At 40.9% G+C, this 14,547-nt stretch overlaps 1 pseudogene; it reads left to right on the top strand.

Moving 5' to 3' along the window:
* The first annotated feature begins 1,252 nt into the window (after window positions 1–1,252).
* Window positions 1,253–14,547, top strand: part of LOC130493406 (zinc finger protein 665-like) — a 47,433-nt pseudogene continuing 34,138 nt past the window's right edge.

Here is a 14,547-nt window from a genome sequence, read left to right as displayed (position 1 = left end):
AAACGAATACGCCATTCTGTCTTTTTACTCCTGCCAGCAGATCTTCTGCATCCCTGGCACATTACAGTGGCCTTGGCTAAAGTAAGATCTCCTCTTGCAGTCTGGGACTATGGGGACAATCCGATCCTTTCTGAAGGAGTCAGCAAGCGGGGCTCAGGTTTTTCAAATCAGACACAAACTCTGAAAGATCTCCGCCTTGCTTTCTCACAAAACGAAAATATAGAATTATTCAGCTGGAGAATTCTTATGCTGCAAACCTCAGCCCGAGAAAGGTGTACGCTCGCTCTGTGATTCTGGAATGAGCCAGGAAGAACGGTTTGACTCAGTCCAGAAGAGGAGTGGGAAAAGCTGGGTTCATTTTGCGTAGAAACAGGGTTGAGCCGACAAGGAATGAGGTAATGTGCATACAGAAAAATTTGATCCTGGCTGAAACAGGGAATAAAGGAGGCTAAAGAGACCATACATAAATGACCTTCGTAAGCCATGGATGACCTTTTAAGAAAATCTTTTTCCTATTTGGAAGGCGGAAGGTCAGAAAAAAATGGGAACCTTCAAATTTAGGCTCTGTGGGCTGCTGCTGCTCTCTTGGTCCTGCTCCTTCCTCTTTATTTATTTACTTTTCAGAACCTCATTTATTCCCCACTTTTCACCCCAGTGTGGACCCAAAGTGGCCTGACATTCTTCCTTTCTCTGCTTTCTCCTCACAACACCCCTGTAAGGTATGTCAGCCTGAGAGTGTGTGACTAGGTCAAGGTCACTCAGCAAGCTTCCATGGCAGGGTGGGGATTTGAACCTAGGCCTTCCAGATTCTGTGACTGTTAATATCTGACTATTATTATCTGAGATTCTAAACGCGACACTACTTGCCCCCTCTTGCTACTTATTCACTCATTTCAGTATTTATCGTAGAAAAATAAACCAGAAGTCCAGAAGGCTAGCGCCCTTGTTTTTAGTTTCAGATTTTGTGAGTCAGAACTCACTTCTTTCGATGCAGAGCTCATGTATATGCGTGTGTACACACACAAAACATCTCAATCCAAAAGTAATTCTTGGCTTTGCAGGAGGTCAGAGATCCAGCACTTGCCTTCATAGAAGACTCTGGCAGCCGAGGAAGGTGATCTGCTAGTCCAGGTGGAGGCTGTTTGGAGAGGAAGGGAGGATGAGTGGCAAACCAGACTCAGCTGTCCCTGAATCAAGAAAAAGCCTTGATGCCACTGAGGCTGAAAGCAGAAGGGAACTGTGGGAAGGAATCATGAAGAGCATCAGAGACACCGATGTTCTCCCTCCAGATGTGCAGCACCAGCAGTTCAGGCACTTCCCCTACCAGGAGGCGGAGGGGCCCCGAGAGGTTTGTAGCCGACTCCACCATCTTTGCTGCCAGTGGCTGAAGCCAGAAAGGCACAGCAAGAAAGAAATGCTGGACCTGGTGATCTTGGAGCAGTTCCTGGCCGTCCTGCCCTCGAAGATGGCAGGCTGGGTCAGGGAATGTGGGCCGGAGACCAGCTCCCAGGCGGTGGCCCTGGCAGAAGGCTTCCTCCTGAGCCAGGCAGAAGACAAGAATTGGAACCAGCAGGTGAGAGGGTTTTGTCTTGGTATTGAGGGGGGAAGGGTCACAGAATATGATCAAGGATACCCTCGAAATCAACATGGATTGCCCCACCTTTTTGGAATCCACCCTAAACCGTTTCCTCTTCGTTTTCTCATCAGTCTCCCCTACTTGGATCCCCACTTCTGTTTCAGGGGCAGGAAAGGATCACACAGGAGGGTTATCACAGAGCAGCTTTTCCAGGTAAGATCGAAAGAGGTGTTGTTCCCACTAGATGTCCTCCATCAGTGTAGGTGGGCTGCTTTTATCCCCTCCCCCCAGTCCTGCTTGGGAAAGATGCTCCACTCCAGTTTCTCAGTTTAGAAATTCTATTTTGGAAAGTAGAAACCTAGAATCAATTTAAAATCACTACTCGATAATTGGACAAATACAGTCAGGGCGTTGAGGGTAAAGCTTCTTCCAAATGATGGTGGTTAATATCAAAAATTGCAAAAATAGTGCACTGGGCCAATAAAAAGAATTACAAAATCATTTCAGGAGCTTTTAGACCATAGAAACCAAATCCAATACTGTTTTTCAATACTGCTAAGCCGAGAGCTTTTTGATACAGTTTTCAACAGAGCAAGGAGCGTCCAAAGATTTCAAAGCAATGTTCTATCTGACTAGATATTAAGCTCCAGGGTTTGAAAAATTTTGTCAAAAAGTGGTCTTGGATCATCCCTTGCATACTAATGTTTGGCAGTAAGATGTCACTGGGCTTGTCATTTTCAATGAATATGATATTCTGTGTATTATTATAGCAAATCTGGCAGATCTTTGGATACTGAAATCCGGTGACTGGAGCTGTGTAAGGGCAAGACAGATTTTTCTACAAACCCAAAAAGAGGCCCAGGTTTGCAGAAAAATCTGAAATCTAAGAAAAATACATTCAGGAGTTTTAGAAAGCCGAAAATGGTAAAAGAAGTGCCTGTGGCTTTAAGCAGCGGGCTCCCTCAGTGGCTTTTGCTGGACAACCACAGGTTCCAAGGCTTGATTCTGTCAGTAAAAGGCAGGGGGAGGGGGCAGGGCTCTTTCCAAGCCTATTTTGGCCTTTGGGGCCAGCTAGAGCCACCAGCTCCAGGTTGGGAAATTCCTGGAGATTTTGTGGTGGAGTCTGAGGAGGGCATGGTTTGGGGAGGGGAGGTGCCTCAGCAGGGTATAATGCCATAGTCCCTCCTCCAAAGCAGCCATGTTCTCCAAGGGGACAAATCTCTGAGGCCTGGAGTTTAGTTGTAATTCTGGAGACTGGCAACCCTAGGCCTAGAAGCAGCCTCTGAGTGACTTGATACCACCTGACTTGTATGACCCAACTAGGCTTGGCTGATTGCTACTGTTCAACAGCAGCCATCCTATGAAACCTAGTGTGGTATAGCAGAACCCCGGATTTGAATCTTTATCGTGCTATGATAGCTCACTGGATTATTTTGGACCAGTCGCATACATTCAACCTAACCTACCTCAGAGAGTTGTGTGTGTGTTAAGTGCCATCAAGTCACTTCCAACTCATGGTGACCCTAAAAATGAAAGTCCTCCAAAATGTCCTAACTTTGACAGCCTTGCTCAGATCTTGCAAACTGAAGGCTGTGGCTTCCTTTATTGAGTCAATCCATCTCTTGTTTGGTCTTCATCTTTTCTTGCTGCACTGACTGTCTTTTCCAGTGACTCTTGGTTTGGAACTGCCTGTTTCTTGCACTTCAGAATTCTTCCTTCTTAGTTCTATAATTTCTGGACAGTTGGAAAGCTGGGTTGTAGTTTTGTAGTTTTGGATCTGATAACTGTCCCAAGATTGGATATGGTAAAAGGGTGGAAGCAAAAAATTATCCAAAATCAGGATGCAAGTAGGGCTGTTGATTCGGTTCGGGCCGAACTGAAAAACAGCCAAATTTCCCCCGATTCGGCTGTTTTTCGGTTCGGACGAACCGAACTAAAAAAAGGCGGGAAACGGGGGAGCCGAATTTGCCGACTTCGGGGGTTCGGCAAATAAATTCGGCAGATTCGGCCCCCCGCGCCTTCATGGGGCTTCCATGAAGGCGCAGGGAGGGGACCCTTTAAACAGGTGGGAGGCGCAGATCTGTTTAACAGGCCCCTCGCGCAAAGAGCGCAGAGGGGCTTGACAACCCCCCGCCAGCCTTGCCGGGAGTGCCAGGAAGGCTGGGGGGGTGTCTTTAAACCCTCTGCACTGCCTGCGCAGACAGCGCAGAGGGGCTTGTTGGGGGGCCCTTTAAACAGATCTGCACCTCCCAGCTGGGAGGCGCAGATCTGTTTAAAGGGCCCCCCGCGCGCCTTCAGGGAATCCCCGGGGGGGGGATTTTTCCCCGGGGGGGGGGGAATTTTCCCCCGGGGGGCCAAATTTTCCCCCGAACTCCGGATCCCCCCCCCCAATTTCAGGGATCCAAAGTGAAGGAGTTCGGACTTCGGCACTGCCCGAATAAAAACGGGCCGAATTTTGCTGAAGCCGAACTATACCGATTTTTTTTCAACAGCCCTAGATGCAGGATAGTTGCAATCATGAGTCAAGACAGGGAGAACCTTATTTTCTTTCCTCTCAAGGAACTGAAGTGCAAAGTATTCGGAAAGTATGGAATGCCTTCCATTTACCTTCTTATCCTTCCAGGTGGTGCCACACCTTCTTTGCTAACTCTTTGGGGCAGAGAGAAAGAAGCTTCTGTGCAGCCTGATCGGGTAAGTGTGGAACTCTGGATCTTGCCCCTGGGTGCCTCTCCTAGGATGGGGGGAATCCCCCTGTATCTCTTTCCCTTGGCTGCTATCCGTGCTGCTCAGTAAAAACATCTGATAATGGTTTGAATCCTGAATGTCAACATCTTATCATAGTCCTTTTGGATGGGGAAGAGGAAGGTTTCTTTACATTATCTGTGACTATAAGAGGAGTATTTGTTTGTCTTTTCAGTGTGTGGTGACCTTTAAGGAGGTGTATGTTCATTTCACTGAGGAGGAGTGGGCTCTGCTGGATCCGGACCAAAGAAGGCTTCACAAGGAAGTAATGGAAGACAATCGTCAGAACATGGCCTCTCTGGGTAAGGCTCTCCTTTCCCTACAATAGTGAAGTCGGACAAATCTGAGGATGCTTAAATCTAGTGATTGAAGCTGTGAAGAAACAAGGCAGACCTTTATACAAACCTTTTCAGGTTTGCAGAAATGTCTGAAATCTACTAAAATTACATAGGGGGCCTTTTAAAAATCCCCAAATGATAAACGGAATGCCTGTAGCTTTAAGCAGTGCATTCACTCAGTGGCTGTTGCTAGGCAACCACAGCATTTCAATTTTGGTTCTATTAGTAAAAGGCAGAGGGAGGGCAGAGCCCTTTCCAGGCCCGTTTTGGTCTTTGAGGGAGGACGCATTGTCAGGCTTGGCTAGAGTTGCCAACTCCCAGTTGGGAAATTCCTAGAGATTTTGTGATGGAGTTTGAGAAGGGCAGGGTTGGGGAGAGTCAGCTAGATATAATACCATAGAATCCACACTCCAAAGCAGCCACTTTCTTCAGGGGAACAGATCTGTGTCATCTGGCATTCAGCTTTAAATCTGGGAGATTCCCAGTACCACCTGGAGGTTTGCAATTGTACACCTGGTGGCAGCCTCTGAATAACTTGAAACTGCCTGATTTGCTTAACTATAGCTGGCTTCTGGCTACTCTTCACTAATAGCCACCCTATGAAAGCCAGTGTGGAGTAGCAATTAGAGCTTCAGTGTAGGGTCTAGAAGACCCAGGTTCAAATGCCCATCTTACTGTAGAAGCTTATTGAATGGCCCAAACCAGTCACATACTTTCATCCTAATCTGTAGTGCGGATAAAAAGGAGGAGAGGAGAATAATGTAAGTTGCTTTGGTCTTCACTGTAGAGAAAGATGGGGTATAAATTAAATAAATAATAAAAATAGCTGAAGATGGCAGGCAAAAGGTTGGTGAATGGCTGAGAAGGAGAGAATGAGGCAGGTAAAGGGGGAGGGATATGGGGGTTCCTGGGAGAGGGAAAGAGTAAAATAGTGTGGGGAAGGAGATACAGGGGAAAGTGAGGCACACCCCACCCACCAATCCTTGAGGATTCCCTACCATGCAAGGGAGCCTGGCTCCTTGGCTGGTGCTACACAACTGGGCCCCAATTCTAAGTCAGGATATTCATGTAATTTAGGGGTGCAACCTGAGGAGGGTGGGGTTTGAGGAGGGGAGAGCCTTCAGAAGTGTTGAATTAATAGAATAATAGAGTTGGAAGGGACCACCAGGGTCACCTATTCCAACCCCCTATGCAATGAAACCCCCCGCACAATTCCAATGACCCTAAGGGAATCTGGTCTCTGTAGTTGGGAGATCCATTGTGATTCCAAGAGACTTTGAGATTGGCAACCCTAGGAGGAGAGAAAGAAGCAGGAAATGGGGAGAGGCTATGAGGGCTTTCAGGAATGAGAATGAGGAAATATTGGGGGAGGGGAAAATGAGATGGCTCTAGCAAGTCCTTGTGGGTTCCCGCTTGTTCCTTGTAAGAAGGACCCTAAACCTGACCTGGATGACCCAGGCTAGCCCAATCTCGTAAGTTCTTGGAAGCAGGGTCAGTCCTGATTGGTACTTGGATGGGAGACTACCAAGGATGTCCAGGGTTGTTGTGCAGAGGCTGGCAATGGCAAACTACCTCTGTCCATCTCTTGTCTTGAAAATCTTACGGTGATACCATAAGTTGGTTGCGTCTGTTCTTCCAATGGATATTCTCAGAAGGGGGCAGAGTGCACACACATGAAGTGGGTCAGTGCCTAGGCTCTTAGAATCAACCCCTTCCTGAGAAGAAGTATGTTATCTTATTCAGCCAGACACCTAATAAGCGGGACTCAACTTATTTCTTTCAAGAGTAAGGTTTTTATTGAAGTGCTTCAATTAAAATATATAAGTATGTGTATGTAAGTACAGTCTTAACATACTGTACTATGTATGCATGTAGATGGTTACAAAGTCTTTAAATGTTACGAAAGTTAGACATTATGTTTTAAACATATTTCATGTTACAAGCAATCTCTAAACCAATCTCTATTTTATATCTCTATATGAGAGTTTCAAACCTTAAAACAGTAATAATATTTCGTTCAGAAAATACAATAGTTACAGAAATCTGTAAAATGGTTAGTTCAGGAAATAAGATCTGATTTAGTTAAAACTGAGTCTATGAGCCCCTCCATTTGTTAGAGACCTCTGATCTATGCAAAGATCAGAAAGATCTTTGTGTGAACCCCTAGTTCATGCAAGAACCAGAAAGCTCCATGAACCTTTAATCCACGCAAAGATTAAAGAGTTCTAAACACCTCCATTCCATAAGGACCGAAGAGCTCTTTGTAAAAATATCTAACCCACACGAGGGTTAGAGAGATCTAGAGAGAATCCTTAGTCCATAAGGACTGAGAAAATCTCAAAGCCTCCAGCCCACGCAAGGGCTGGGGAGATCTGTGAGAACCCCCAAGCTAGGGAGCTGTATGAACTTCCATGTCTGCTCAAAGACTTGGAAAGATCCTGTGAGATCTTGTGAGAACCCTTAATCCACGCAGGGATCAAGAAGATCTAACTTCACTGCCTATTTGCCCCTCTTTTATATCTTTTCAAGATCAGTTTCATCTGATTTGCCCTCTAAGATGTACTCTGAGATGCACACAACTGCAAGGCCACCTCAGCGGCATACTCCTTGTATATTACCATATAAGGAGTTCCTTTTCCAGCAGGGTCGTCCACTGGTCATAGCCCTATACTAACTAAACAGTCAGTTTTTAGCTTTGCTATACATCTATAATGGTTAATTTTACCAACATCTTCATCTAAAGCAGTGGTTCCCAACCTTTTTTTGACCAGGGACCACTAGAACTTTTTTGTTCGGTGCAGGGACCCCAAGGTTCAAAATAAAAATTCCGAGAATTTGAAAATAAACTTTAATCATAACTGTTAGTTAAACATTAAACTTAGAATAATATTTGAATATATATATTTTATAATAGAGAACTTTTAATTGAAAATATTAATTTATTATGGGTTTATAACTTTGTTTCGTGGACCTTAATTTAGTTCTCGCGGACCCCTGGGGGTCCACGGACCCCTGGTTGGGAACCAGTGATCTAAAGAATGCGGTTACTATGAATATATTTCCAACATTCTACTAAAACTCCTTCATATTTAAATCTTAAACCCAGTATAATACTTTATATATAACATTCATTTTATAAGAAATGGGTCAGCGATCTCCATCACAGAATACTCTTCAGCTGATGGGGATTACACACCAAGGTCATGAACCTCATAGAGATGCTCTGAAGTTACTCAGAGAGGCATCAGCCACAAAGCACCCTCTCTAACAATACTCGTGGGCATAATTTGTTTACATTCCATATTCAGGGACTTTCCAGTGTTTAGTTATTGAGATGGCAATAAGAGCTTTTCTGTAAGCGACTTGTTTTGTGACTGGAATAAAAGAGTCTTCTGCCCAGGTTTGCCCAGGACTGTTTATCTAGGAGACAAGTCTCTGAATGGATTTACAAAGAACTTTAAATAGGAAAATTCTACAAATTCATCTGTTCCATGTATTCTTATATGCTTCTATATGGCCTATAAGTGAAGGCCTGTGACATGCAGGCAAGGCAGAGGGTTCTGCCCATTTACTGGACTCCGTAAGTATTTGTGTGTAAGGAAATATATTCATTTGTAAATGAATGATGAATTGGGTCCAGTATGGTGTAGTGGCTAAGAGCGGCAGACTCTCATCTGGAGGATTGGGTTTGTTTCTCCAGTTCTCTGCATGAATCCTGTTGGGTGACCTTGGCCCCGTCACAGTTCCCTCCGAACTCTCTCAACCCCACCTACCTCACAAGGTGCCTGTGTGGGGGGGAGACGGGAAGGCAATTGTAAGCTGCTATCAGAATCTGTTCGGTAGAGAAAAGCCGGGTATAAAAACCAACTATTCTTCTTTTGATGTGTTCATTTTACTTAGACCAGTGTAGGCTTAGGCATGGCTCACAGATTGAGTAAACGAGGCAGCAGAGGCCTGAAGAACAAAGAAAAACAGGATTTAGCATGTGAAGAGCTAGTATGGTGTAGCAGTTAGGAGTGGTGGATTCTAATCTGGAGAACTGGGTTTGATTCTCCGCTCCTCCACATGAGTGGTGGACACTAATCTGGTGAACTGGATTTGTTTCTCCAACTCTACCACATGAAGTCTGCTGACTGACCTTAGGCTAGTCACAGTTCTCTCGGAACTCTCTCAGCTCCACCTACCTCACAAGGTTCATGTTGTGGGGAGAGGAAGGGAAGGAGATTGTAAGCCAGTTTGAATCTCCTTAAAAGGAAGATAAAATAGGCATATGAAAACCAACTCTTCTTCTTCCTCCTCCTCTATGTCATGATGAGCTTCACTAGCTGTATTCTGGCCTACCAGGTACCTCTTTTTTTTTTATAATAATTTTATTGGTTTTTATAATACAAATTTTCCATGATAGTAAACAACAATAAAAGCAATATGAAATTCAAATTTCTAACTCTATGTTGTTAAAGTTTCTTGAATTCATAACAAAAAAAAAACAAATTAGAGGAAAATTTATGACTTCCCCATCTCCTCTCTCCGCCTCTTAATAAAGTATTCATCCCATCGTAATTAGTCTGATCTTAACTATCATAAATTCATTTAACTTTCATAAACATCTTCTATTAATATAAATGATTATAACTCTTAATATTAATTGTGTCCTTTAGATCAGATTAATAAGTATTCCTCCATTTTCCCCAGTTTTAATTCATATTCACAATATTTCATCCAATCCTCCCATTCCCCTAAAAATCGAACATTGTCTTTTTCATTTAAAATGGCTGTAAGTTTTGCCATTTCCACCAATTCAAACATTTTCCCAATCCAGTCTTTTTTCTCGGGAATTTCTGCCCCTTTCCATTTTGCTGCATAAAGCAGTCTCGCAGCTGTTGTAGCATAGATCAAAAAAGTTCTTTGTATTAGCAAGTCGTCAGGTATCATACTTAATAGCATCATTTCTGGTGTTTTGGGTATATTTTTTTGTACTATTAATCTCAGTTCATTGTAAATCATATCCCAAAAATCTTTAGCTTTATCACAAGTCCACCACATATGATAAAAGGAACCAATTTCCTTATTACATTTCCAACACTTAGGGGATGTCACTTTATATATCTTTGCAATCTTCTTGGGTGTTAAATGCCATCTATACATCATTTTATAAATATTTTCTCGAATTGATTGCGCATTTATTCCTTTCAAATCTTTTGACCATAGTCTTTCCCATTTGTTTAAAGCAATATCATGTCCCATGTTTTGAGCCCAGTCGATCATAGTTGGTTTAATTGTCTCCTGCTCACAATATATTGTTAAAAGTAGATTGTACATTTTCGAGATCAATTTCAAATTATTATCTAATAACATCTTATGGAAAGGGGACTTTTCTTTAGAAAATCCATTTTTCATATCTTGTACAAAAACTGATTTAATCTGACAGTATTGCAACCATTGTAGATCCTCTTTGAAAAATTGGAATTCTTTTAATAAACATTTTTTCCCCTCCCATTTAATTAATTCCTGGTAAATTATAAATTTGTCCGGTCTAAGTGGACGTAGTGTTAACATTTCTTGCGGTGAAATCCACATCGGCGTTACTGGTTCCAAAATATGTTTATATTTCATCCAAATACGCAATAAAGAGGACCTGATTATATGATTCCTGAATGATGCTTGTATCTTAATTTTATCATACCATAAATAGCCATGCCATCCACTAATATTATTAAAGCCTTCAAGCTCCAGTAAACGTGTATTTGATAAGGTTATCCAGTCTTTTAGCCATGTTAAGGCTACCGCTTCAGCGTAAAGTTGAAAGTTTGGTAATGCTAAACCTCCTCTAACTTTAAGGTCCACCAAATATTTATAAGCAATCCTCGGTTTTTTCCCTTGCCAGATGAAGTTTAAAATGTCCTTCCTCCAAGTATCAAAGTATTTAACATGTGATATTATAGGCAAATTTTGGAATAAGAAGAGCATCCTTGGTAACACATTCATTTGGATTGTTGAAATACGTCCCAGTAGTGACAACTTTTTATTTGACCAAATAATCATATCAGTTTTTATTTTACCCCATAGTTTAAAGTAGTTGTTGGTTAACAATTCTTTGTTCTTCGCTGAGATCCAGATTCCCAGATATTTAACCTTGTTGGCCTTCTCCCAACCTGTAAACGAAATAAATTCCTGTTGCTCTATTTCTGATAAATTCTTGAATATTGTCTTTGTTTTTTCTTGATTAACTTTAAATCCCGATATTTCCCCAAAGTCGTCCAGTGTCTTTTGTAGTATCTTCATTGATTGTGTTGGGTTTTCCAGAATTAACAGGAGGTCATCCGCGAATGCTCTCAGTTTAAATTCATGTTTTTTTAATTTTTAAACCGCGAATGTCCTCCATGCTCCTTAGTTTACAACATAATGTTTCCAACACCAACAAAAATAATAACGGAGACAAAGGACAACCTTGTCTAGTTCCTTTCTTAATTTGACAATTTTCCGACATTGATTCATTCACCAAAATTTTCGCTTGTTGGGATGTATAAATGGCTGATATACCTTTCAAAAAACGGTCTCCAAAATTTAATTTTTCCAATGTTTTTTCCATAAAGTCACAAGAGACCATATCAAAGGCTTTTTCCGCATCCAAAAATACAAAGGCGGCTGATCGTTGAATATTCTGATCATAATATTCTAATGAGTCCAATAAAATTCTTATATTGTCTTTAATTTGCCTTCCTGGAACAAAGCCCGCCTGATCTTCATGTATAAGGTCTTTAATAAATTTTCTTATCCTATTCGATAAGACCGAGGCATAAATCTTATAGTCCACATTTAGCAACGAAATAGGTCTATAGTTTGATGTTTTTTCTGGATCTCTTCCTTCCTTGGGTATCAACGATATGTATGCATGCGACCAGGTTTCTGGGGCTACTCCCTTATCCAAAATTGTATTGCAAAGTAATACAAAAAAGTCTGCTAAGTTGTCACTAAATGTTCTATAAAATAGTGCAGTAATTCCATCTGGTCCAGGTGTCTTATCCGGTTTTTGTTTCATTATTGCTTCTTGTATTTCTTCCCTTGTAATTGGAGCATCTATCCATTCTCGTTGGTCTATTGAAAGAATATTCATCTGTATTGAACTTAAAAACTTATCTATTTTCTGTTTTGAAATATTTTCTTTCTGATACAGCTTAGTGTAAAATGAAACAAATTCTTTTTGTGTATCTGTAGTTGAATGAACTGGTCCTTTAACAGTTTGAATTTTTGTTATAATCTTCTTCTGAAATGAGTCTTTCAGTTGTGTTGCTAAAAATTTCCCAGGTTTATTAGCATGTTCAAAATATTTTTGTTTGGCAAATTTTAAGTTTTTGTTCATTTCCTCCATTATAACCAAATTTAATTGATGTTTAAATACAGAAATCTTCATTTGTATTTCGTTTTTCTCATCTTCTTGTAACGCCATAACAAGTTTTTGTTCCAAATTTTGTAAATCCCAAAGTATATTATTGGTAAATTGTAGTTGAGTTTTCCTCCACGCTGCATGTTTCTGTATCATAAATCCTCTTAGAACTGCTTTAAACGCATCCCACACTATATTCAGCGTAGTTTCTCCATTAAGATTAACTTCAAAAAAGTTTTTAATCAGATCATATAATTCTTTTTGAATCTTCTTTTCCTTTAAAAGTTTATCATTCAATCGCCATCTAAATGCTTGTTTATTGTTCCACTCAAATGTAACCGGATTGTGATCAGAAAAAGTTCTTGGTAAAATATGTATTTTGCGTAGTTGCGTAAAAATTGATTTACTAGACCAAATCATGTCTATTCTGGAGTGTGAGTCATGTCTCGCTGAATAAAAGGTGTATTCTTTGGCTGTAGTATTCATTGTTCTCCAGATGTCTTGTAATCCCAATTCTGTAGCCATGGTGAAGAAAGTTTTGGGTAAACATCCTTCATTTTCGTTTTTTGCTTTTGATTTTTTATCCAAAATTGGGAGAATAACGCCATTTAAGTCACCCATCAATAAAATCTGGTCATTGGCATACTGAGAGATCAGTTCATGCAATTGTCCATAAAATTTTGTTTTTCCTTCATTGGGAGCATATATTCCTACCACAATCGTCTTTTGCCCCAATATTTTGGTTTTTATAATTACAATTCTCCCTTCATTGTCTTTATATAGTAGTTCAGGACTAAGGCTAGAATGAGCATATATTACTACTCCCTTAGTTTTTGTTTTAGCTGATGCCACAAATGCTTGTCCAAGCATTTGCCTATCCAAATATTTTTTGTGTTTTTTTGCTATATGAGTCTCTTGTAAACAAATTAGGGAGTATTTGTATTTCTGTAGATATTTGAAAATTCTAGCCCTTTTAGTTTTTTCATTCAAACCATTCACATTCCAAGAAATTACTTTTGCCATGGTACAATGATTATTGAAGCAAAATATACAGTCTATAATTTAGTTCCTCCTGCTGCTCCCTGTGATTCTTCTTCTTGTTGTTGTTCTTCTTCCTCTTCCTTTTGATCCCCAGTTAATCCTTTAAGATCTGATTTATATTTCCTCAGAAATTTTCCCACATCTGCTGTAGATGTAATTGTCATTTTCATTTCTTTGTAGGTAAAAGCCAAGCCTTGTGGCATAATCCAGCGATATTTGATACCATTAGCTTTCAAAACAGACACAAATTCTTTGTAATTATTCCTCTGTGAGAGTAGATGTCTTGGTATGTCCTTTAATAAAATTAGAGGAATGTCTCCTGCTGACACCGGATTGTCATAGTGCATCTTCATGATCTTATCCTTAATCCTCGCGTCATAGAACACTATCATCAGGTCTCTTGGCTTAGATCTTTTCATTCTAGCAGGTAATGGTATTCTGTATACTCTGTTAATAGCTTGGTTCAATTCTTGTTTGTCCATCTGAAACAGATAAGCCAGGTTTGGAACTACAGTTTCTTTGTTATCTCCCATCATATCTGGAAGATTGCGTAGACGAAGGTTGGTCTCTCTCACTCTCATCTCCATTATGGCTATTTGATCTTTTACAGCAGACTGATTTAATTGTATTGTTTCAATCTGTTTTTCTTGGCTTGCTAATTTTTTCTTTGTATCCTTATGCTCTTCCATCACTTTCTTTATAGATGAATCCATTGCTTGCATATCTGACTGCATGGTACTCATTTGAATTTTTACTTCTTTAAGATCTCCTGTTACTCCATCCAATTTGTGGTTAATAGCTTGAGATGCTTGACCAAGATTTGTCATCATAGAAGTTAACTGTGCCATCTGTGTAGACATCTGTGTAGACATCTGTTCAAGCTGCTTGTTTGTTGCCTCTGTTTGTTTGGCTAACATATCCTGTAATTTCTTATCCATAGCTGTAACTTGTGCTGAGTCCTTCAGTTTAGTATAGGCAGGGCTATGCAGTGAGCCAGAACGGGGTCGGGTTCCAGACATTTACATTGGAATAAGGCTGGTAAAAGTCATGTCCTCAGACAGGGCCCTCCAGATGGTAATTAATAAAAGGTAGTTCAATGATCAGCTTAGTAATTTTTTCGGGTTGAAAAGAGCCAAATTTGGCTTTAAAATAGCTTAATAAAGTTTTGAAATACCAGCGAGTTTTAATGGACGCTCTAGGTCGGATCTACCAGGAAGTATTCCGGAAGTTGAATTTGCCAGGGACCTTCTACCGCCTCATCTCGATGGTTGTTTCCTTCAGGAGTTGTTTCTGTGTTACTCAAGTGCGACGCGTATCCGGTCCTCCAGCTTGCTTCCTGTTGTTGTGACTCAGATGATAGAGAGGGTGGTATAGAGGGTCTTCCGGTCTGATGAATCCCTTGCTGCTAACGTGGCAGGAAATTCTTTTTCACCAGAGAATCAGGAAGAAATTCGCCCTCCCCTTCC

The sequence above is a fragment of the Euleptes europaea genome, chromosome 1, assembly GCF_029931775.1.
Source record: "Euleptes europaea isolate rEulEur1 chromosome 1, rEulEur1.hap1, whole genome shotgun sequence".
In the NCBI taxonomy this organism is placed as follows: domain Eukaryota; kingdom Metazoa; phylum Chordata; class Lepidosauria; order Squamata; family Sphaerodactylidae; genus Euleptes; species Euleptes europaea.
This window is presented reverse-complemented; position numbering and strand designations above follow the sequence as displayed.